This window comes from Melospiza melodia, chromosome 5 (genome assembly GCF_035770615.1).
Source record: "Melospiza melodia melodia isolate bMelMel2 chromosome 5, bMelMel2.pri, whole genome shotgun sequence".
In the NCBI taxonomy this organism is placed as follows: domain Eukaryota; kingdom Metazoa; phylum Chordata; class Aves; order Passeriformes; family Passerellidae; genus Melospiza; species Melospiza melodia.
This window is the reverse complement of record NC_086198.1, coordinates 74,816,245-74,842,213: the sequence shown is the minus strand read 5'-3', so window position 1 is coordinate 74,842,213 and position 25,969 is coordinate 74,816,245. Positions and strand designations below refer to the sequence as shown.

The 25,969-nt window shown below is 37.0% G+C and overlaps 1 long non-coding RNA gene across 2 annotated transcripts; it reads right to left on the bottom strand.

Annotated features, from left to right (window-relative positions):
• Nucleotides 1-14,161: 14,161 nt before the first annotated feature.
• On the bottom strand, nt 14,162-23,526 carry LOC134418732 (uncharacterized). Of its 2 annotated transcripts, XR_010027850.1 has the most exons (4): nt 23,331-23,526; nt 21,881-21,956; nt 17,925-18,014; nt 14,162-14,808 (listed from the first exon to the last, which is right to left on the bottom strand). It is a non-coding gene; the product is annotated as an uncharacterized LOC134418732 (long non-coding RNA). The 2 variants fall into 2 exon arrangements; XR_010027849.1 differs by lacking the exon at nt 17,925-18,014.
• Between the last annotated feature and the right edge of the window lie 2,443 nt (nt 23,527-25,969).

Below are 25,969 nucleotides of genomic sequence, written 5' to 3'. Positions count from 1 at the left end.
ATAAACAGATGATTTTTTTTTTGTAGTTGTTTTAATTTTATGTGTATATTGTAGAGCTATTTTAGAGAAATAACCTACACCTCAGAGAAACTTAGAGGTTGTTTGTGTATTTTCAGGTTACAAAGTAAGGACAGATCCTAGGAGGCAAATGGCTCACTACTGATTATAAAAATGGAGTTTAAAAGAAAATTTGCAGTAGTTTATTTTCAATTTGATATAGTTAACCTCAATTGGTTTTAAAAGGGAGAAAAACAAGGAAATAGGAATTGAAGTACCCTTCTGAAAATATGACGTGCATTCTGTTGCCTGCAAGCATTCTTACAGGGCTGAAACCTCTCTAGAAAAGAGATATTTGTTTGTACTTCTACATCTATATCTGTGTTTTGGAGGAATTTGAGATGGAAGCATGGTGGAAATTTACTTTCGGAAAGAAGTGGATGTTAATTTTCTATTGCAGAAGAGACAGCTGTAAAATTCTTTGCAAAAATACCATTTGCTTTTTCAAAGGAATCAGTAGTTTTGTAGATAATCCTCACTGTATGACTGAATTTTATTTCCCCTTTCTGTCTCACCACAGCTCAGACCCTAGAATAGAGCTAGTAGCATATTTTCCTCTGCAATGGCACTTGCCAGCCATTCCTCCTCTTGTGGGAGATGTCCCTGAGGATGTCCACCAGCTGTAACCGCAAATACAATCTGGATCTATTTTTAAGAGAAGTGGGCAAATGCACTTTTTTATACAAATGCTTTGGCTTTCCATAAACCATTATTATATGTGAATTAGAAGATATAACACAGAGCAATATGTGGAGTGCAACACAAAAACATTTTTCAATTCATTTCCATTTCCAATTTCAATTCCATTTTCGTTCAACAAAGAAATTTTTCAGACACATGAATACCAGAGAAACAACTTTATCAAAGGCATGGAAATGTGTTGGAAGTAAACTTATTGTCTGGCTGACGTTGAGCCATGAACTGATAGAAATTAAGTTGTACAGTGTCACAGACATCTTTTGTGAAAAATCCTTTCTTGGGATTTTTCTCCTTCTGAGAAGCTGTGGCCTCAGCAATAAAATTTAAACAATGGTTATCTGCTGCTGTGGAATGCAACAGGTGGATCCGTGATTGGTTTCCTGTGGATGTTTGGATTTACTGACCACGCACGGCACAGCTGCTCTCACTCTCTGCTGGGACACAGACCTTTGTTATTCATTCTTTTCCATTCTTAGCTTAGCTAGCCTTCTGAGAACTTTTCCTTCTCTTTCTTTTAGTATAGTCATAATGTAATATATATCATAAAATAATAAATCAAGCCTTCTGAACATGGATTCAACATTTTCGTCTGTCTCTTCACCTGCAACCCTTGTGACCACCGTCACAAAGCTTCTACAGCTTTGGGAAAGGAAATATATCCCAAGAATATATCCCAGAAATATATCCCCAGAATAATTTGGCATTAGTGAGTTAATCTGTTAATATTATTGTAATTGTTGTAATATAAATACCTAAAGGAATTGAAGGAAAACAATTCTTTTTCAAGTTTGCTTGGAAAGCACAGCTTGCTTAGTATAAAACACCAAAATGTGATTTCAGAAGAGTGAAAGGCTTTTCTGAAAAACGATAAGGACCCCTCTGACCCTCCAGCTTCCCCCGGAGCAGCGCACACGAGGAGCAGCGCTCCGAGGGCAGCACAGCGGCAGCCGGGGCCCGCACCGCTGCCCCAGGGACGTCGCAGCGCACCCGCAGCCCCGCTCAGCGCCGCTCAGCGCGGCTGCCCGCCGTGACAGAGAAAGGCCAAGGCCCCGCAGGCACAGCCGGCGAGCGAGGATCTGGATCAGCAGGACACAGGCACGGCACACTGCAGCCGGCTCAGGCAGGGCCCAGCCCGGAGAGCCCGGCAGCCTGAGGCGGAGGCGGCGGGCGCAGCCGGGCCCGCTCCAGAGCTGCGCTCGCCGGGCCCCGCCGGGGCCTTCAGCCCCGCTGCTCCTCGGCTGGCCCTGAGCCCGGGCAGCCGCATCCCCGAGAAGGTCAAGGCAAAATCTGGGCCCTGACAGCAATCTCCCAGAGCGCCTGATGACCCAGTAGGTGCTTCCTTAAGCTTTACAAAGGGGCCAGCAGCTCCACTGTCGTGGTGCAGTTTTCACCTTAGGCAGCCTGCCCATTAAAGGATTGCGTGGGAATTGCAGTGTGCAGCCATACCTGTTTCCTGTAAACAGTTTTCATTGTTTTCTTAACTCCTACCCTTTTAATCTTATTTTCTGGGCAATGTTGCCCTGACTTTTTAAGATTTTTCTAAGCCTTCTGATGTTTACATTCTTGTAAGGAACTTTCTCACACACTTTCTGTAAATAACTTACTGGTTTGCATTCTTTTATAGAGGAGGAGCAATTTGATGCACTGTTGGTACTTCCAGTGTCATTGGAGAGGTAGCACTTTCACCCTCCAATCCACTGTCACTTTTGGAAATCTATAAATGTTGGAGTCAGAAAATGAACTTCTTCTTTTTTACCTTGAGAACAGCACTGTGTGCATGTCGTGTTATTTCGTGTCCTACAGTGACAGGGCAATAGTATTTTTCTGATGTTGTGAGACTGATGACAAGATACTCTGATACTAAATGTTTAGGACTACATGCAAAAGGCTGAATTCATTTATCAGCTGAGATTTGCTTGCCATCAAAACTCCTGGTGTTGCCATTAGCATCTAGGATCTAGATGAATAGAAGATGTAACATTGAACACTTACAGTTGGGACCAATATTGCCATTTATCATTAAGATTTTCTTAGGTCTCTTCATTGTGACAGCTCATCTTCTCCGTTGCCAAGCTTCAAATATAAGACAATATTTTTCAGATCTCTTCCACTGATAGGTCATATTTTAAGGTATTCTATGTTTTTATTTGAGAGAAATTTTGCTATGTCAAAAATAAATGTAATTTTGAAGAATAAAATTTGGAGGGTAAAATAAATTCTGATCACCTTTTCTTTTCTTTGAAGTCTGGAATGACTATGCTTTGAAGAAGGGAACTCAAATGTTCGGCATTTTGTCCTAGGAATAAAAAGTAAATTTCTCTTCCAACAAAAATGGTAATGTAGCACAAAATCCCATGCTGTATAAAATATATAAGAAAAGAAATCACAAGGGGAAAAAATCACATGTGGTTAACTGGCAGCTGGAACCTGCTTAAAGCTGCAGGGAGCTCAGGAGCAGGTTCCAGCCACCCAGATTACTGGGTGTACTTTGCTGTGAGGAAGATGCTTCCTGCTGTTACTTAGTGGTTCTTAACCAACAAAGTAACACTTGAAGAGCACAATGATGAACAACAACCCAGTGAGACAAGCTGTCAAAGTTATTTGCAATAAGGATTACACTGAAATCTAGACTGGAGTTTTTCTAGTAATAAAGTAAACTTTTCTGTCGCAGTATTAGGTATGGAGCCCTGTGAGGTGGAAGTTTGCTGGAAAAGGATACTAAATCATTGGTTTAAAATGTTTTATTGGCAGTTTTCTAATCTGTTTGCATCTGAATGTAGATCTCACATGATACTAGGTACTCTCTTTAGACTAGGCTGTTCTAAGTTTTGTTCATTCTATATTGCCTGAATAACACCCATAGCTCAGTTGCAGAATTTCTCAGAAGCCAGAAATCCACCTGAAACCAAAGATATTTGTAATTCAGATTTACAGAATTCATGTACTTTGAAAAAAACCCTACATCTTAGACATCTCCAGTTAAATAATCCTTCACCTTGTAGATTTGACACTAATGCTTTTATGTCTTTGATCCACAGTCATAAAATACCTTCCTTCTTTATCCCTGTGTGTGATCATTCAAGAAATGCACATTCTGTAGTGAAGTGATTCATAGAAAAGAAATGTAACAATAGCTGTATTAGAGAGAGATATTGAATAATGCATGGCAAATAAAGCATAGGATCATGGGCTTCAGAATGATTAAGCTGAATCATAGAATTGCTGTTCAGTAAGAGATAACTGAACTATGAACAAGTATACTGGGAAAATAGCAATCATTATTTTAAAACAATATTGTAATTCACACTTGTTGGTTTGTGCTTATTGCTGGAACTTGATTTTGGCAAGGCTTTACTTTGCAGCTTCTAACTTTTTAATGTAAGTGGTATTTGAACAAGATGCAGCACACTTTAGTCTAGTGTTTTATTAAAGTAACTGTAGTTACTTTAATTAAGCTAATATATTGGGAAAAGAGGAACTGAAGCAATCAGTCAATTTTTGATCACATTTGTGTTTTAATGGGTAGCTCGGCTGTTGACAGCCTGTTGACTCAGGTTCAAATAATCCAGCATAACTGAAGGCAGAAAGTCTCACTGTTGAGGTAGATCAATGCCACACAGGTAATGCTCAAGTACAATAGTGACGAAACTAGAAGGAATTAAAAGATTAAGTTATAGGTAAGGCACACTACCAAGCTCCAGACAAATTCCTTCTCTCTTTGGCTGGATATTGCTAATGACTAATGTACACATCATGGACAACAAACAGGAGCCAGAAGCCACTGTGCTGGAAAGATATGACTGTTGCCATTACTGAACCTTGGTGAGAGGAATCCTGTGGTTGGAGTATGACTATCGATGGCTGCAGACTGTTCAGAAGAGAGGTGGGAGAGGTGGAGGGATTGCCCTTCTACATCAGGGGCTGAATTGAGTGTGAGGAGCTGTCTTTGAAGAACAGGTCAAAAGCCCATGGGTAAGAATCAGAGACCAAGGCAACAAAGAGAACCTCACAGTTGATGTTTAGTACATGCCACCTGATGCAGGGGTTCCTATTGATGAAGCATTCTTTCTCCCGCCACAGAAGGCATTGTGCTCACAGGCTCTTGTCCTGCTGGGATGCTTCAGCCTCCTCAGCATCTGCTGGGAAAGTAGCACAGTGAGCTGCAGGCAGTGCAGGACAGTCCTGCAGTGCATGGAGGATAATTTCTAAAGCCAGGTAGTAGACAGCCCTACCAGAGGGGAGGCCATACTGGGTCTGTTGGTCACCAACACAAGTGAGCTAATCAGGGATGTCAAGACTGGAGGCAGCCTGGGATGCAATGTGGAGATTGCAGTCCTGAGGGATATGTGTCAGGTAAGGAGTAAAGTCAGAATCATGAACTTTAGGATCTTCAGGTCTTCAAAGCAATAGTCAATAGGATCCCTCTGGGAGACTGCCTGCAGCAACAAAGGAGCCTAATGGAGCTGGAAAGAAAAAAAATCTTTAAGAAAGTCTTCCATTGAGAGCAACACCTGGCAATTCCAGGAGCAAGAAGCAGGGTAAGGAAGGCAAGAGACCAGCATGGCAGAGTAGGGAACTGCTGGTCAAACTAAAGGGCAGGAGGCATTTAAATGCACAGGTGGTGGAAACAAGGACAAGTACTGTACACCACTGTTAAGCTACGAGCTTGCTGGGCGAGTTTAAGGGGGAAGGTAATTGTGTTCACTCTGGTGGTGCACAAGAATCAAAATTCTCAGAACATTTAAATAGAAAGTTTTACTTGCAAACTTTAGAATACAAAGATAAAATAAGGTACTTGGCAAATTTAGAAACAACCTCCAATTAAAAGTAAGTCACTTCATAAACCTTATCTCAGGAAATTTAGAATTAGCCAACTTCAAGTTATCCAGACAAAACAGGGCCCTTGCTAAAGCATTGACTGGAACATTTTAGTCTGGCTTGACACATATTTCAATAAATTGGAAGAAAGAGAGAAAGAGAAAGAAAAAAGGAAGAAGAAAGATATATACACTCAATGCCTTAGATCTACCATGGCCTCAGCTACTCGTAAATCCAAGGCAGTGGGGCTCATCAGCATCACAACAGTGCCACTGCTTGTTATTTTCTCTGGTCTCCCAGGGCTCTTCCCCAGGTACAAGCCTGCACTTTAATGTACCTCAGGGGCCCACACAGCCATGGGGACCAGTTTTGGGCTGTCAGTGTGCCATGTGGTTTGGCAGACACTCTAGGACCAGACCAGAGGCTCCAGGGGCAGGCTGTGGAGCACTGCAGTGTCCCACCTATTCAGACCTTGCCCTGCCCCTTCCCAAGCACAGACACACAGACACACACACAGACACGGACACAGACACACACACACACACAGAGACAGACACACACACAGAGTCTACCTAGTTGATTTGAGTCAATCAATTCTCTGGTCTCCTGTAGACAGCAGCCCAGAAAGCCAATCATATCTTGGGCTGCATCTTGGGCCAGTAGGTTGAGGGAGTTGATTCTGCCCCTCTGCAACAAGTATTGCAATTAAACTACGTATACACACATATTTGCCAGAATGTATTTTTTTTTTATTTTTAAAAGCTCTTAATGATACTGTTTTCTAATATTCAGATTTGAATAAGAATTGTCTATAAATGTTCCAAACAGCAACCCAGAGAAGATTTCCTACAGCAGTGTGCAGACTGTTTTATATAGCAGGCAAAATCTACAAGAGGAATAGCACAGAGAATTAAAAGTGCCCTGCAACAAAATAATTTAAATATTTGAATTTTTTCAAAGGGCTTTTCTTTTATTCATTAACCATGTTCATTTAAAGTTGCTAGAAATCATGCAGAAGGTGATATGATATAGAGGCACAGAGAAGCACAAAACCCCAGATGATCTACTATTTGAGCTTCAAATACTTAGAGCAAGAGCAAACATGATATTTGAAGACTATTTCTAACTCTAATCTTAGAACAACACGTAACAGCACCCCTCTAAGGTTCTAAACAAGCGTCTGCTACACTGTATGAACAAACAGTACACAGATGCTGGAAATCATCTGGGAAGCATGATTCAGAGTTAATAAAGTGAAATAGAAATTTGCCCATAGGGAAAAAGAGAAAATGTGCCTTTTTTTTTTCTCCAGAGATTTATCTTAGAAACTTAGAAAGGGTATTTCTGATACCTAACTTAAGGCTATCCATTTCTTTAAGATGGAATATCTAGTTCTACTCAAAGAGACAAAATATACTTTGTCTGAGAAACAGTTATAGGACTGCCAAAGACAGAATTGTTACCTGCATTAGAACCAGAATTGTTACCTGCACCAAAAGATAGTTGTGTCAGTTGTCTAGCAAAGCTGCTAGCCTAACACAAAAAGTAGCTGATTATCACACTTCATCCCTGAAATATTACACAGATCTGCTACATATAGAATCCTTGAAGCATATAGTTTTTGGCTATTTCTAAAATCCAAATATCATCCAGTTTTTCTACCCCAAAATATCCCCTTTTTGAAGAGGACATAGCTTCTCTAGACTTGGATGCCTCTCCCAAGCTGCAAAGGTTTTCATGGATATCCTCCAAATGCCTTAAAGATAGTTCATCTATTCTCTAAGCATCCTGCAGTAAATGTCATCAGGCCTAGACTATTTAATACTGCCTTAATTAGATTTTTTCCTGACATTGCTAAATGCTTCACCTGATTGAAATATCTAAGTTGTATTTTCTGCAGCTGCATCTCAGAATCAGTCTGATTCAATACTGCACAGACATGATTCCAGCTGCTGTGTTGAGCTGCAAGGTTTTGATAGCAAAGCCAGTCCTCCCTGATCTGTTAGTGTACCATCTTGTACTTTGAAATTTTATATTCATTTCCTCAATTATATTGGTTTTGTCTTCTTCAATTCTTCTCTACCTTGTTGTTTTATTAGTGTACTTGTCATTAGTGTACTTGTCATTACTTCTCATTTTTCCATTCTACTCTGAAGCCATCAGTTGAAATATTAAGCAAGATCTTTATTCAGAATAGATCCCAGTGGCTGTTCGTCTGATGATGACAGAACAGTTCAAGCGGTGTCTGGATTCTCAGGAATCTACATTTTTTGACTTGTGTCTGTGTGTTTATCTGTGTCTTTGCTGTTATCCACAGGACAGTCTATTCTGTTTCCTGCCTGCCAGCTGCACAGTCAGTCAGGCTTGATGGGAGAGGGTCACTGAATCAGTCAAATGCTAAAAGTCAAAATGTGCCTTAAGACCCTCCTCATGACAGTGCCACTATTTACTTACTGACCTTCAGAGAGGTCAAGATTTGATGCTGCTTTGCTCCTCTTCTCTTGTGGCAGCAGCCAGTAAGGATTCTTCTGAATTATTGCATCTACTCAATGTTTTTGTTGGAGATGGATGAGAGATGGTCCCAAATAAACCATCTCAACTGTTGAACTCCCAAATGGTCTGGGAGTTCGTGTAAGCAAAGGTCAGTAGCAGATGCAGACTAATTCCTTTCTTGAATGTGTTGGCTCTCCTGTAAATATGTGGGTTGATGTGAAACTGTTCACTGGAGAAAGAGAAAATGGTAACAGCCTTGAAACCTATTCTGTACCCTGGATCTTACAGCTGCACAATGAGATTGATGCTCCACTACTCCTAACTGTTGCAAACCTGAAGAGTTTTTTGATCCGTTCTGTCCTACACAACACCCGGCAGCTTTGTTATTCTTGGGTCGCAGGAATAGGACTCTGGCACTGAGTGTGAACAGCTCATCTGTATTTTAAAATAAAATAGAAAATTCTTTTATACCTTATTTTACTATCTTTGCAAGATGAAATTCTCCTTGAACCTTGGCAATTCTCATGATACCCTTGCATAACTCTGAGACTTAGCAATTTTTCTCTGATCAGATGACCATTTTGTTCCATGTAAGTTATCAGCTTGTTTGACACTTCACAGATGGTAATTCAGGCTAGATCTCAATTATGCAAGTTCTTTCCACACCCCCTTTGCTTCAAATCCCAACTCCTTGTAGTTTTATTGATTTGTATAGTCTTGTACAGTTCTGTACCACCTCTGTACCAACTAGTCCTTTAACAAGTTGATTCTAGTTAGTTCCCTTGATGAATGAAAGATTGCCTTTCAAAATTGAGAACTTCCTGGAAGGGGTGTATGAATAAGTATAAATTATGCAGTAAAATCCAGCATGTCAGCCTCTCCACAGTAACCAGCTGCACTTTGCACCTGCCTAATCCTTCACTAAAAGTAAATTGATCTGACTCTACAGTATGACCATAAGTAAAATTGACTACTTTGCAAGTTTTCACTGCATTCCAGTATAACTTGCATGTCAAGATTTAAATATCCTTCTTCATTTAATGTTCCAGGGAAATTAACATTTATTAACTCATAATTATATTCATACCATACTGTGATGTTATTTGCTCATTAGATTAAAAGATATTTAATGTTGAATTTTGCAAAAACAGTCATCAGTGTCTACACCACATTACTATTTACTACTACTACTACATCAGTGTCTATTACCACATTACCTATTCTACTGTCTATGTGTGGAAGAGGTTTTACAGCAACTTCTCTGAGCTAGAGGGAAGTTTGATAAGAGGATCCATGTTCACCCCTGAAAGAATTTCCTACCATGGTCGTTGACATGGAAACCAAGAAAGAGAGAAGGATAAATAAGAGAAACCTGCAACTGTGTATTCCAATAAGCACTTTGTTTGTCTCTTCTGACCAATGAGTAAAGTGTAAACTTAGGAGTTTTTTCAGAGTGAATAAAAAGCACGCATGCTAGAATACAGAAGGTTTTGAAGCCTTCTGAAAATGGGGTGTGTTGTTTTGTGTGGTCTCCGTCTCAACTACGACATCTATGCATTGCAGCAACATAAAAAAATCCTAATATTTCTCAAATATCCAAATATAGAGCTTCAAAAATTTCATATAGAGCTACAGAATAGTTTATTACAATCAAATGTGGTGTTAGAATACCACAAAAAAATCCTTAGTTTAAAGTAAAATTTTTATTGATTCTTTCCTCAAATTATACAAACCTGCAAAGATCTTTATCCCATCCTGTCTTGTTTCTTCAGTAGGTTGTTACAGTGTTCTTAACTCGATCTAATCTTTACATTTCATTTTTTTGTCCCTGTAGAACAAAGGCTTTAAAAGTAGGAACATTGATTATCATTCTATCACATTTTAGTTACTCCTTTAATAAATCCCTTCATGTCATGCAATATTTCAAATTCTTCAATGTCATTTCCTGGAAGAACCATTTAACAAAGATGGAATTCATTTAACTACTGCTTTCAAAAATATTAATATCATTTTGGATGGTGTCTGGCCAACTACTCAGGGAAATCTATCACCCATTTGTTAAAATTTTTTACCAACTTTTCTCTCACATTAGCCCCCAATTTCTATAATCTCTGAGCATCATGATGAGAAGGTAGTTGGAATAGGCTTTTTCATTCATGCCTCCTAGGTATGTGAGCTGCTGCCAAGTGAGGGGAGATTGGTTTATGTGAAGGTTTGTCTGTAGTGAGAGTCAGGATTGCTAAAGCTGGACTTAAAGCTAAATGAGAATAAGGCTGAGGAATTAGATTTCTTAACAAATTAGACTTCTAAATAAGTTATGACCACATCTTGTAGGTAAAGTAGCTAATTCTTATCAGGATTAGAGACCTCACTGAACTCAGGCTCAGTACTGTGTGGCTGTAATGATCAAACTGTGATTACTTGCTAGGAGAGCAGCTTTAAATGGGAAACAATTTGGCTACCCCACTTATCAACATTGTTTAAGACCTCTGAACTATCCTTTTAGCCTTTAGCTCTGCAGTGACTGTGCATAGACAAAAAGGAAGGTGGCAAACAGAGATGTCACCCAATAGCCCTTGAGTGTGCTGCAGACGTAGTTAAACAATCTGCTCTCTGAATTCCCCTGGAGGAAAATGTTTGTGCACATGGTATCTATATAAAGAAGATGAAATTAATCTGATTCTCTGGTTTCCTTTGCTTTGTGCATTCATCTTCATCAGGAGCAAGTGCAACATTCAGCTGAACCCAAGGAGAATTGTTCAAACCCAATTAGTACTCTAAAGGTGTGAAATTATTGCAAAAGCACCAGAGCAAGGTTAGAAAAACATTTAAGGCAGTTTGAATCTGAAATAACACTAACCTGATGCTTAATGGGTATCTTTCAGAGTGAAAGATTACTGGCCAACTCTGTGATTGAATTATAACATTATTCTATTTGTATTACAGGGAAGGCAGTTTAAAACACCCTTTCTGTGGTTAATGAACGCTGGAACGATGTTCTTCATTACCACAAGGTGTCACTTTTACAACTGTTGGATGAACAACAAAGTTTAAAAGTAAAATATTAGATGGAATCATTCCCTACTTTTCCCTGAAATTGCTATGCTAGTTTCTCTAATTTGCTTATTACATTTGGTATGAAAATTGAATTAGCTACATATTAGATCTGAGCAGACATCTCATGAAGAATAGTATGTGTAGTTTAGCATCTGTTTCTGCTTTTGAAATTTTAGGAACAAGATACAACTTCCTTACATTTGCTAATTATTTAAATTTTTATAATATTTGTGATATAGTTAAAATTACCCCAAGTTTAGGTATTGCACATTGGGTATTAGTTAGATAATACTGCTAATAATTCTACCCTTTGGCTAATCACTTGTGCATTTATAGAAGCATAGCTTAGAATATTTTAAGATAAGGCTGTGACTACTGTTCTTTTTAAAAAATTTTGGCAGTAATCCTTTTTTAATTTACTCAGTTTACAAATTCACAGACTCACAGGCTCAGATTCACCTCGAGCTCCCACAGAGCTGCAGCAGCCTCACCCTTGCTAGGCTACTGAATTCAGCAATCCCTGACAATTGCAATGAAAAATGTGTGTGTCCTAAGCCATTGTGGGTCAGTAAAAACATCACCATGAGCTTCAACACACTTCAAATAAAACATATCTGAAGTAGTAAATAATTGCAGTTTATTTAAGACCATAGAACAGCCTAAGTTATGTCTTAAGCAAACCTATCTAAATAGTTGCATGATTTAAAATTTCAGTCTAAGCCAGAAAGACAAATAAAGACAATATATCACTATTGCTGTTATTGTTAGAAAACTGATAAAGGAAACTGGAAATGTACAGAACTGTTTTCAGGGAAGGTCTTGATCTTCAGTGGACTTGTTACTGCAACTTTAATGGAAAAACCCCAAATATTTAATTGTAAGGGTTTATTTGGGTTTTTTTTTCCTGTGGTTTCTCATTCCAAGAAAAAAAAACTTAAAGAACCCCAATACATTATTTTAAGAATTTAAACGTTTCTTTTTTTACTATTAACATAACTTATTAATCTTCTCACAGCATACTTTGTAAAATTATCAGCTACAGTGATACTTTTAACAAATCACGTATATCTATAACATTTCTCATCAATTTTAATAAGCTGGTGCGATTTTATAATTGCCTTGTAATCACTAATGTGGTAAATACCAGTGCATTTCTACTTGGTAAATGCACTTCAATTGCTCAAGAGAACATTTACTGTGACATCCTCTTTTATAAATCTGGAAGGCCTGTTCTTTTACTTATACAGAAGTAAAACCTTTTCACTATAATAAAACAATTAACTTTAAAAAACACCACTTTCATTTGTCTTGAGATGTGCCATTTCAGAAAAATTTGTTTCCAAATTTGACAGAAGCCTCTGAGGGAAAATGCAAATTAAATGATACCTATCATAAAACATTTACGCATTTTTAGTGCATGTTTAAAAAAAAAAAAAATCAAGGAGTATCTCTCAAACAAAAGGAGGTCACAAGAACCAAGAGGAAACTGGTTAAGTTAGTTTTGCTAATCAGATATCTTGAATGCATTTTGGCATATTTTAAGCCACTACTCCAGGGTGACAGAGATCCATAAATGCACTGACAAAGACTTTGGGCAAATGAAATGAAACTGACAGTTTTTCCTTAAGTGATCATCTAAATTTACCACAAAGGTCATTTAGCAATATGCACATTTGCATAATGATACATAGCCTCAGACAACACACAACTAATTCATAGATGAGTAGCTGGTTTCAAAATCTGGCTGACAAAGTAACTACTTTTAACAGATTAAGCTATGAGTTCTAGAAGGAAAAATAATTGCACTTATTCCGCTGTTATTTCTCTTCTTTTTAACAAAAAGAGAAGTTATTTTTTATTAAAAATCATGATGGTTTGTGTGAGGTGTTGCTGATGAGAAACTGATATTAAGTCTCAGACTACACCGTGTGATACTGTCTTTGAAAGGTCACAACCTTTTAATATTTCTGCAATACAAACATTCTGTTCCTGTAGGATTCAATGCAATTCAATGCACAGTGTTAGCATATTATACATTACCAATAAATCCAAAACCAGGAAATTGGTGGATTAAACCAGTGTGTGTTGAAATTCCTCATTTATATGAGGAACTTATTCCACATATGTTACATATTTCACAAAGTTATTTTGGAATAGATGGAGTGTGATTCTTGGACCAAATGCCTGTCATCCTAGAGCTATGAAGCCACGAGGCATTGTTACCAAACACTGAGGAAATTATCCCAAAATGTCCTAGCTTATAAAGATTTGCAAAAATGCTGTTGTCTCTTAACTTTGATTAAGTTTACTGGAGAAATACAGGACATACTGATTAAAATTCAAGCATGCATGTCAACTTTTCCCAGGATGATAGTGTCCAGATCTTTGGTTGTAATTCAGAGCAATATACACTTCATACCCAGTTATCCATTTACAACAATAGACAGGCAAGGAAGAGATAATTGGATACTGTCCTGTAGCATACTGGTATATTAAAATTTCCAAATGATTTTTTAATTATTGTGTTCCAACTTTGTGAATAGAACTGTCTGACTAATCCTTTTGTTTTAAATGAAAGGAAAACAAATATAAATCCACTAACCTTCTTTCTCAATGAGTAGCAGTAGAAATTGTACAAAAAATTTCATGAAAGATTTTGGATTAATTTGCTTCTGTTTAGGTTTTAGTAAGTGCAAACATGAATAGGACAATTAATTCAGGTTGCCAATTTTAGTTTATAATAGAAAAAATTAGAAGCAGAACATCTTCAAAAATACATAATAGTTAGTTCTTTTAGATGTGAAGAAACAGTCCATATTTGAACACTGGCATTTTCCATAACTTATATCAATCGTGTATCTGTTGGGAAAAGATTGCATGGGTAATTCAGGAAAAGAATTAAAGGAAACCATTAATGGTCTGGAAGATTTGATTTGGATATTTAAGAACAAGTGGGTTAACATAAGCATGTGTGTCTTTGCTTAACAATTACAAAGGATGTGGTAGAAATGTGGGCATTTAAAATCTCTAAAAGCCATGACTTCAAAAAGTGTTTTTATTACTTGGGGTATATCACAAGGATTAGAAATAATAGCTCAAAACTTCAGAGAAAAATTTTGATTTACTAGATATGTAAAAATAATTTGTCAATAAAATATCAAGTAAATTACCCAAGTATTCAACTCATATTGTCAACTGGAAAACTGGAAGTTGTAGTTCCCAGTGAAGACCATTTCCATTATCTGACATATCCATGATTTCTACTGATGCTGAGAACTATCTTTTTGGGCAATCTGGTACCCTTTGGAGGATGAACTCATGTCAGCTCTCTATTTAGCACCTACTTTTAATATTTAGGTCTTTCCTTTTTACTTCCTTAGGATAAGCTCCATCTCTTCTTTTGACAGCAAATGATAAAGGAGTCCATGGTGGTTGGTTACCTTCCCAAGCAAATGTGTCCATATAAGTTTTTGCAGCTGTGTTCCTGTTGAACAGTGAATTTAGACATAAGCCAAGTACAGGCTGATGGTTCAGACCTATTCCTCTTCTACTTTGTCTAAATAGCAGCCCAATACTGTCATCCGGTGCTTCTCTTCCTCCGTTCACACAGAGAATTCACTCAGGCTTTGATGTGCTTCAGAGATGAAGGACAGAGTAAAATGGAGGTTTTTTCCACTTCAATACCTGTAAATTAAAATACACTATTTAAAATACATTCATTATTTTAGCTGCATTTGTTCTTAAATAATTCTTGAGCCTGGGGTTAGAATTTCAATGAATCTACATTAGCATGGTCAAAACATGCCAGTATTTCTACCATATGGAGCAGTTGCTCATATTTAGCTCTCTGCTGTGAGGATAAGGTTCTCTGACATTGACCACACAATCTATACAGACACTACACAGGGAAGCATATAACATTCAAATATATACCAATATGACTTAGCCACAATGGCTTCAATTTTTTTCCTTTCAAATGTTAATTTACATCCTCATCCCCTCCCACAATTTATTTCTTGCAGCAAGAATCAAAGAGGTTTTAAAAGACTGTTGCAAATATAAATTACTCACCACTAAACCATAATTCTTGCTCATCTGTGAGATACGAACACTTCCAACTAAATGAAAACTTCAGCCTCCAGATCTTTCCTTCCTCTTCTAGCAAATGATTTACACAGGGGTTTACACACTAGTCTGTGGCTTTATTGGCACTGCAGGTGCAATGCACTTATAAAAGTTGTTGTACAAGCATGTAAACAGTGCAAACAGTGAGCAACTGATGAAAAAAATGCATAAATTAGAAAAACCTGACAGCTTTTTCCTTACATCTTTCTCAGTAGCTCTTATTTTGGAACAGGCTCTAATAGGATAAATACTTTTCTTGAACTTAAGATTGTAACAGGTGCTCTCCTCTCAGGCTTGTTAAATCTCACAGCATAGACAGATTCTTGATTATGAGCAAACTGGGACATCTGAACCTGAGCAAGCAAAACAGCTTTATATAACCAATCTGTTGATTCCATCAAAAGCAGAAATAGTTTTAGCATATAGTGAGAATAAAATTACAAAAGGTAAATGTTGATTTTACTCAATTAAATGTTGTGAGAGCAGACCTATATGCAGTTAGTCTTAATGTTGGCAGCATGAAGAAATAAACATGAGCTTTAAAAGGAAAGGAGCCTTTAATTCAGTAAATCTCTTAAAGCAATTTAGAGGCATGCACAAGATAAGAGAAATGCTCTTTTGAAATATAATAAAGCTATTATAAGAATAGTGTATATGAATATTGAGACAGAAAAATCTATCTTGAAAAATATAAAATAGGTCAAAATATATATCATGGTGTAAATGGTACTTGTAATCCTAATATGAACACCACAAAGAAGAGTATTATGCAATTATACTGCATTTCTGCATTTCAAACTGCATTTCAAACCCCATTAAGTGTGTATTACATTCACTGAACTCAATGGCAACAGTAAGATATTTACTTGTAACTCACAGTATCTTCGAATTTCATTTGCTTTTAATTTCTTGCTTTCTTGTGTTGCAATTCTGCCATCAGCAAAAATTTTTGGTGACTACTGAATTCATCCATAAAGTATGATGTATTGTATTTCATATCCAACAGATAAAAACCAATCACTGGAATTACAATCCCCAGCATTCACACTCAAATTCCCAAAATCCGAGACTCACAGGAATTATTTCACTTTGGTATTTGTTCTTTTAAGTTTTAGATTTATTTGTCTCTTTTCCAAGAAGAATATCTTTAACAACAGATGATCTATTTCTCCTGGTAATTAATATTAGTAATTGCAAGACAGGTAATTGAGTGCAAGTTAATAATGATTTATCAGTAAGCAAAATTTATATGAAATATACAGAGTTCTTGGAAGACAGAACAGTAAATTGTCCAATTAGATGAACCCAAACCATAAGTCTTAACTGCTACAAATAATTTTGCCTTTCTCTTTTACAGTAATCTCAGTTGCCTTTTTCATGTTTAATTTATTACCATAGGTGGTTTTGTTTTAATCTCCAACAGATAGAATTCCTATTATGTATTTCCTATTATGTATTCATTGGTTTGTATTTAAGCCTGTGTTCTCTTCTGTCTCTGATTCTACAAAAGAGGTAGAATTTTTCAAATATTATTTTATCTTTTCAATCTTTTATCACCATTTCTTCAATACATTTTTTTTACTATTCATTTATCTGGATTTTGCAGCAGGGAACTTACTTTAAGTATTTTAAATTGAAATTATATACTGTGTCTGGAGCAGGACGTCAACCACTTCCATGTTTTGCTGTTGAGATTCTGCATTTATTGAACTTCCAACCCTTACCAAGTGCAACAGCAATGAACATTTCTGAAGTCAACTTACATGACCTATTGCTCTTTCATTTTTTGCTCAAATATATAAATTGAAAAACTCTGGACAAAAAGAAGACAGTGTGTGGTGAACATTTGCGGGTTCAGGCACTGGAGACAGACAAACTTGAAATATATATGTGATAAAGCAGAAAAATGGCACAGAGGAGAGAGAAAGCAATGAAAGTCTTCCTGAGGGAAGGCAGTTTTAAAAGTTTCCAACATATCAATCAGCACAGATATTTCTGATCCCTTCCTGAAATACTGCTGGCAAATAGTTTATAGAAGTCAGAACGTTTTCCTCTATGTGAAGCCCTCCATGTGTGTTGAAAAAAAATCTCCCAATTTGTTTTAAAGGAAAGCAAAAATGCATTGAGAACCATATAGATGGAGGGGAAAGGCTTAAGGAAAGAGACAGCAAATTACCATGTATTGCATTGTTTTCACAAATAACTAAAATTCACATAATCAAAAATGAAAGTTGCATTGCACAAAATGTTGTTTACCGGTTAAAAGCCATTATATTTGCTGCTATATCAAGATAATTTATGACAAGACTGATTAGGAGCACAGTTCTACTCACTGATTTGCGGAAGATAGATGGGATCATTATGAACATATAATTTCATTTCATATAAAAAAGCCAGAGAATATCTACCTATTATTGAGTAGATCAATGATAATCCAAACAGCCTTTGACCAAAAAGAATTAATTAAATGTCATGGTTGGACAACCTTTTCCATCCCCTAGTTTATTAGGTAATTTTCATTTTATGTATATTCAAATTTATAAAGTGGAAACTCACTTCTGAAGTTGATCAAAACTTGCAGTCAGCCTTGGAAACCTAGTTTGTCATTATTTCAACCCATATTAATGCTTGTTTATGAACTGCAGCACCAACTTGAACAGATTCTGTGATAATACCTTTTTGCAGGTGGAACAAGACATGAGCACAATTCCTCCAACCTTGGGCTAGGAAGTCTTCCAAATGCAGGAGGAACAGGAAAGTATTGCCTAAATGTGCAAGAAAACTTTGAAATTCTCTATATATTTTAAGTTACAAAGTGCTAATATCAGTGTGCATTTATTATAAACAATAGATTTCTGCTGTACTGAAGGAGAGTTAGAGCTTCAGCAATTTAAACAGGCAGCATACTTGGAAATAAACTCCACTGTCATCTACTCCACTGAAAACACTGGGACAGTACCAGTAGTAGTGATTAAATATAATCTCATATCTGAGTTGATTGAAATCTCCAACAAAGAGCATGCTACTGTGTGTTTCAGGAGGCTTCTGAAGATTATTCTAATGCTGCATTTCCTGGGACCTGATTAAAACTTAATTGAAGTTTTTGAAGGCGAAATGTTACATTTCTGGATTTTCCCAGACTTACTTTTAGTTTTTCAGTACTTTTTTCCCTGTAGAAAATTTTAGCACCTACTACAAACAAGACTTTGTCAAAGCTTAACACATCAACTTAAATCTTCCTTAAAAAATGTTAGTTAGAAGATCAGCTTCAATAAGGTGCTATCACATGGGACGCCTCAGCTGGATTCATCAACGGAGAAACCTTCAACTGACCAATTCAATATCTACTTTTCCCTCAGCTACAGCTGAGATTAGCAGCTGGCCATAGAAAAGATGTATTTAGAGGCATTTAAAGCTTAACATTCAGACTAAACACTGCTTTTCTGAGCTTTTCAAGTAGAGGAAATATGATTTAATTAAAGCAGAGACTTTCACTGGAGACCTGTCCTAGAAGTCAGCATCGGGGATCCTAGATGTCAGGACAGATAAACCCTCATCTGTGCTGCAAGTTCTGAATCTGTTATTTATTTCCAAGGCACATGTCAGCTTTCAGATCCCATGAGCTAACTTCAGTGTATCTGCCCATATCTACTACCTGTTCCGAAGTGAATTTTATCCCTTTCTAATCCTCCTTCCCTGTTTTCAGTGGGCCTGCTTCTCATCAAATATACCAGACATAAAGCTGTTAAATACCACTTATGCATTCTACTAAACTTATGACTCCTGCTGTGTTACTGGCTCTCTGGAGATGCACACAGGCTGCATCTCTCAGAACTACACGAGGCTCTGCACTTTTCTATGCCTACATCTGAAACGAGATGCTGAATACGCCAATATAATAGATTGCTCCTAACAAAAACCAGCACTGTACTCCCTCATCTTTTCCAGGTTCTCATCCAGCCCCAAGGTGATCTCATGCTGTTATCTTCTAGTTTATCTAGGTGACTGAAAACTACCCCCTGGACGAAGAAAGAGATTCAGTCCATTGACAGTGGGACAGGAGAGATTGGTGTGAGCTTCCTGGGTTGTCTTCAGTGAATTCTTAGATCAGCTGGGCCAGTCTTAGATACTGACACCAAGAAAACAAGTTTCTGTTTTCAGTTTCTCCTTGGCTCTTGTATTTTAATCTGTGCCCATTGTCTCTTGTCCTCTTACTGGACACTGCTGAGAATTTACATCTTCCCATTTGGTATTAATAGAATCTGGTTGGTTAATTGCATGGTCTCTCTTGCCCATATTGTTGTGTGACTTTTCTTGCCAATACAGTCCAATTCTGTTGCTTTATATATTTAAATTTTACTTCTCACAAGTCTTACCCCACAAAAATCACACTTTCTTTTTACTATGGAAAAAAATAGAATGGTTTGCTTCCTAAATGTTTATTCACAAAAGTTATCAGTAATGTCAGTAAATACAGTAAAAGGCTTGTAGGACTGAAAAATCGCTGTTGTCAAAGGCATAGGCTATTTGAGTGTGATAGAAATATCTAACAAATTTTTAAAAACCAAATTCCCTTTTGTATGCTTGTCTTGACAGCTCCTTTACAGATTATTCTCCTATGTTTTCCCATTATAGAGAGCTGTTTATCAAAAATTTTGATACTTTGTCCTATGACTGCTCTTCCAGTGTGACATCTGGTTTCATAATAACTGAATTTGATCAGATGTTTTTAGTCACACCACTTTTTTCCTGAACTCTGTATGTGGCTGCATCTGTATCTCAGAAGATACTTGTTCTGTACAAGAGACCATATGCTTATTTTTCTTTATTTTCTTCAATGACACCTTTAAGACAGGCTAAAGATAGACAAATACACAATTTGACAATTGTATGCATGATGGTCATATATTGCAGCATTCTGCAGAAAACAGAAAATGAAAAGTTCTTCCCAATAACTATGAAAATCTGTCACAGGGACGATTTTAGACTGAGGAAAATTGGGCAGATGCCAGACAAAAATAGTACTATAAATTTCAGAGTGGCATTGGCTTTTAAGCTGCCTGGATTTTACACTCAAAAGATCAGTCCCTTACACAAATTTAACTTCTTCTATGTGTATTTACAATGGAAAATTGAAATTCTTGCACCATTGGGGCTGCATAAACAATGGAAAGAAAAAAGATTTTAATTACATCACTTAGCTTAACTGCATAGATATTGAGTATTTTGTTTAGTTTGCTGCATGTCTTTGATCTCTTCACTGGCACAGCTCCCTAGCAAAATATTTTGTCTCCAGGATGATACTCTGAAATCTAAAGCCATGAACTGACAGAACAATGATAACAAAATAGAGAGTCAGATGATAATGGAAAATAGTCTATGGTACCATCTAATAGTAATTCCTTCTCCTAGGAGTCACAGAAACAATGCATTGTCTGGAAAGGGAGAAGAAAGTCTTTCCTTACAAAAGAATAAGAACAAAATTATTTTTTAATTAAAGCAATGCAGGAACCTCACTTGTGAGGATTACTGGTGATACATGATCCTGGCCTCTTGCATCTTTGTTTACCCATATAAATATGATCTCATTTTGGGTAAGCAGAGATGAGCAGTTCTGCTGTCATCTTTTTCTTTAACATAAAATTTGGTTTACAATTCTGAGCTATCACATTTCTTCTCCTCCCCTCACAACAATGCAGCTGTCACCCAATACAGTATATTTGTATGAAAAAAATAAAAGCAATGCTATTGCAATATGCTGGTTGACACAATAAGTATTTGTGCACAGCCAGCAATGACGACATCATTTTGAAAAGATTAATATGACCCTCACCTTGCACTTTGCATGTTACCTCAGTGATATCAAGAACCAAAATATTTTGCACTTCTTATCAGCAAAGAAATTAAGAACAAATAAAACCACATTGTTTTATCCAGTGACATCTACAACTCAAAGATATTCTACTTTTAGTTTTAATTAGTAGAATTTCTTCCCAAAGTTTTAGTTTTTTCAAGCTTACCGTAAATCCTGATTTTCATTTTACCCATCCTATGAAAGTGTAGCCAATTTTTTTTTTTTCAAGGAAGGGAAGCAATGTGTGAAATCCATCTTCTTAGTAAAGCTGAGTAAGTAACAATGTCTGAATCCAGAGATCAGTTTTCTAGGCTTTTTCCAGACAGTGCAGTGGCACTAACATGTAATGCATCCATTTTCATATGTACCCCATCAACTGCTCCATTTCTAAGAAATGTGCCTGTGGCTTGTAGAACTGATTAGAAACCTACCCACACGCATGACATCCACACATGTACCACTTAATACTTAATGTGCCAAATTAAAGACATGATGTGAAACAACCTCATGACTCCTCATGACTTATGCATAAAAATGCATGCACAATTTAAGACAGGCAGGATAGAAACTTTTTTAGCTGTGATTGTAGCAAGAGATCACTGGGACAGGGTTCCCTTTCTGCTCCCTTGTTCTCTGAAAGTGGGTTGCCAAGACTGCTTCAGAGAAAGGAGAGAGGTGGGGAAAATAATATTCTTGTCAATGAATACAGGTGTGTATTCATGGGAAGAACAGATTCCAGACAATTATTTATATGTTAATAAAGGCAAGTACACATACCTGGGAGGGATGGACTCCTTAGGGAGCTTGTTATCTGACTCAGCTGACACTGTGGAAAGATCCTTCTTGGTGGAGCCTGTGGGAGCACCACATCCAGCATCAGCTTAACTCATTGCAGATAGACAGCCTTCCAACAGAAGGGATTTTCCTTTTGTTAGGATAAACTTAACTAGATTTCTCAAAAATATATTAATAGTTTTTCATGACACCTGTAAAGTTATTTTTATTGGATGATTCCTGACAACTCGAAAGGATGATTTCACTATGAAAAAGAGATAGTCATAAGAAAAACATATAATTATACAAAAAAAACTGAGCCTGCTGGTCTTTTCAGACTTTCTGAACAGCATGTTAAGTGAAAATTAATTTGTATAAGAGTATATTTTATTTGCAAAAAAGCATTTAAATGTGGAAAACATTTGTTTTTAATTATTGAAGCTTGGCATGTTTTGTATCCTATTTTTGTGTTATGCTGGCTGTCGAAGAGTTCTTGAGACTACAATCACTAATATTCATATCAGCTGATCCCTAGAGATCAACTGCAGCTTCCTTTGCATAAATGATGATTATCTTCATTAGTGACTTGTTTAATTTTCACAATTCCTTGCTCTTTTTACAGTTGTTTTTGATAATCAGAATGGAGATGGAAAAGTGAAGCACTGAAAAATAGCTCTCAGGAAAATCCTGCCATTTCAGGTGCATACAAGAGGGTAGAATTAAGTCTCTTTTAACTTGTAAACACTTCATGCAATTGTACTGCCAATTTTCTACATGTTTGCTCTAACAAGGACATATACGAAGAGTTCATTGGAATGTTTATGCACTAAGCTTCAGAGGATTGCATCTAACAATCAACCATGGCGTGACAGGAGATTTTTCATTAGTGACAGAATAACTGTGGTTTGTAAAACCAGGCTTGGGGCCGCTATTAGAATTATATGTGTGTACAAACATCACTTTAAGCCCTTTATTACTATTATTTGGAACATGTATTAATCATACTTTTACAAATGTATTTATTTAGTCAAATACCAACCTGTCTGAACAATCTGTTGTCTTTTTATTTAAAAACGATGAGATTTAGTTTGTTCTGCATTATGGGACTAGAACAGATTCCATTGGAAAACCAGTGCGGGCACTCTGCCCAGGCTGAGGTAGAATTGGTTGGCATTTAGAGATTACTCAATCAGAACATTTTATTTAAACTTTACATGTAAATTTACTAGTGTAATTTTCTGCATAGTTTCACATAAGCTTTTTGATAGTTTCTAGAACAGATTTGGACTACTCTGAAACCCCAAGTGCAAGCTGATAAATGCCTAGTTATACTCCACTTATGTTATACTCCACTTAGTATTCCAACAGAGACAAACTGAAATATGTGAATGTACTTTTCAGTTGTCTCTCTGTGTGTATGATAAGAACTCTTAATAAAGATTCTCTGACTTACCATATTCTTACCTCACCATCCGTGTGAAAGTATTCACAAAATAGTCTCCCAGCTGAGGGGCAATCCCTGTCTGCAAATGACAGTTAAGATTTCATCACAGGTCCTCTTCCCTGCCTCACTTCCAGCCTTTATCAAAATTGTGAGAGTGAAGACGTTCTTCTTTCTTGTGCAGCAGATTGGAGCACACAGATTATAGCTTTCCCTGTATTAAAAAAAAAAAAAAAAGTAGCTGCGGTGATTTTTATTACTTACTGATCATGGTCTTTTCCAAAGGAGAAGTTTCAGCTGTGACACAGAGGTATAAAGTAACTACAAATTCTGTTCTGCACAAGATCTTTAGCTAAATCATAGTTACATAATTAAGAGACTGAAGATAAAGAAAAACATTTTCTGGAAAAATTTAAATCCTTAGAAAAATTTCTTTCAGGACTGGGATTAAAAAGATCTGGAGAAGGAATCTGTTCCTTTGAGAATTTGAGGGAGAGGGACTGTTGGGATATATTGCAGGTGATCAGTCTTACTGGTCTAAAAGAAGCAGATACCCTAAAGAAGGTCTTATTAGAGGATGGAATTTATGCTATCTCATTTCTGTGAAAACATAGAAAAAAGCCCCTCCCTTTATTCAAATATGATACCCCTGCAAGAGGCTAAGGATACAACTACATTAGTGTATTAGTTTGCATCACCAGTCTCCGTGATTGATGATCGACCCACACGTGTTTTTGGGTTACAATGTGGAGTGCACTTGGAGCAAATAAAAACTTTTCTGAGTTGAAACAGGAGCACAAGATCTAATCCAGGTGCTTACTTACTGCATTCCAACCATTCCCTCCACAGATCAAACTAAAGCTAGTATTAAGAAACCAATTTTAGTCTGCATATGAGGTCCTGAGCATCAACTGTTTCACTTTGCAGATCACCTCTTGTAGCAGAATTAGTGCTAATACAGATGGAATCAATATAAGAAAGGTCTGGTCAACTTCGCAACAATTCTCCAAAAAGCTTTGTTATCCACATTTATTTTTGGGAGGAGAAAAACCAAACAAACTATTCCAAATTGCAAATCTCACAGCCTTTAAAAATTTACATTGAATCTGAGATGTGCAGTTGATAATATTCTATTTTGTGTACTTGGAAATTTGAGCTAACTGGCTCATTAACACCATACAGGCATTTTTGTGTCTGAGCTGACTTCTTCCAATTCCCAGTCATATATACAAGGAAAGGTGACTTTACCACAGCTTTAGAGAATTGAAACTCCAATACGAAAAACATGCTTGTCCTCAGAAATATTTACATATCTTGCATCAGTAAAGCAAAAGCATTTCTGCTGTACACACAAAAGATGAATATATATATATATTTAAAAGATGAATATATATATATATATATATGTATTTTCTCCTCAAATACATGTACAGATCTAAAAAATTTAGAAAATGGACCACTAGCTATAATGACATAGTAATATTGTAATTCTCCAGGGAGGGAGTAAGACACCTGTGGAGGTACCAGTCGTTGCTTTCTCTGGGTGTGGATTGCAGGCACTTGAGAAAGTAGTTCATATTTGGACTCAGATGTTTATTACTTCCTATCAGTAAAACAGTCTCACAACTGTGAGTTTGGCAGCTTTTCATCAGAAGGCACAAAATGGCCAACAATCTCTTGTTACAAGGTCTTTTAAGACTAAACTATCCAATTAAGAACTGACACCTAGATTATTTTCCTTTTTAGTCCAATAACTGATCCCAAAGAGCCCACAATGGGACTTTTCTGCCCAATTACAAAATGCCTCCCAAACCCATGAAGAAGAAGGAAGAAGAAGCATGAAGAAGAAACCCAGGACAACACCCTGTCCCCTCCATCCTGCTTCCATCCACAACATACTAAAAATCCCAAACCCTAAATTTCTCACCAAGTGATACATGTACACTGCTCTCTATAATCTATTTCACACTTTTGTGGGCTCTAGTCTGTCTTGAAGTCTAGGAAACTTTCTCCATGAATGAGGGTCAAAGTCAGTGCTCCCCTGGGGGTGAGGGCACCCCAGAGCAGAGAGAGAAATATTCCCAGTGCCCTGGGTTTCCATGGACACAGGTATTATTCTTTCTTTTCTGGTCCCAGAGATTTTAGATTTTCCACAGCCTGAGGAGATTCATACTCCTCCATTACCATGGAGATGTTTTACCCTCAGAGTTGCATGCTTCCAAAACAGTAAGCCCTGTTTATCTGGTTGCAAGAATGGCTGCCTATTCTAAGGAGTGATTTTGGAAATTTTGTGGGAGTAGAGGTGTTTTCTCAGAATACGTTCTGCTCTGCAGAGAACAGTAGGGTTTCAAACACACCTTTTTGTGCTTTTTCTTTTGACTAGCTGTAAGGGGCAGTATTCATGCTTTCCTCTTCTGCCAAGAGTCCATCCCTAGGTGCCTATCTTACCAGATTTGAAAGTTTCACCAATTAACAGAGGGAATAAAAAGTTCTAGAGGTCAAGAGCCTGAAAGGTATGCCTTGTAATGTACAAAACATAGCTAAGTGTAAATCTTTCCTTTAGGATTTTCAGGAATCAGACCAATTGCATTGTCAGCTCTACTTTGTGTGTTGAAATAATGACAAAAGGATTTCAAATAGCAATTACCCAA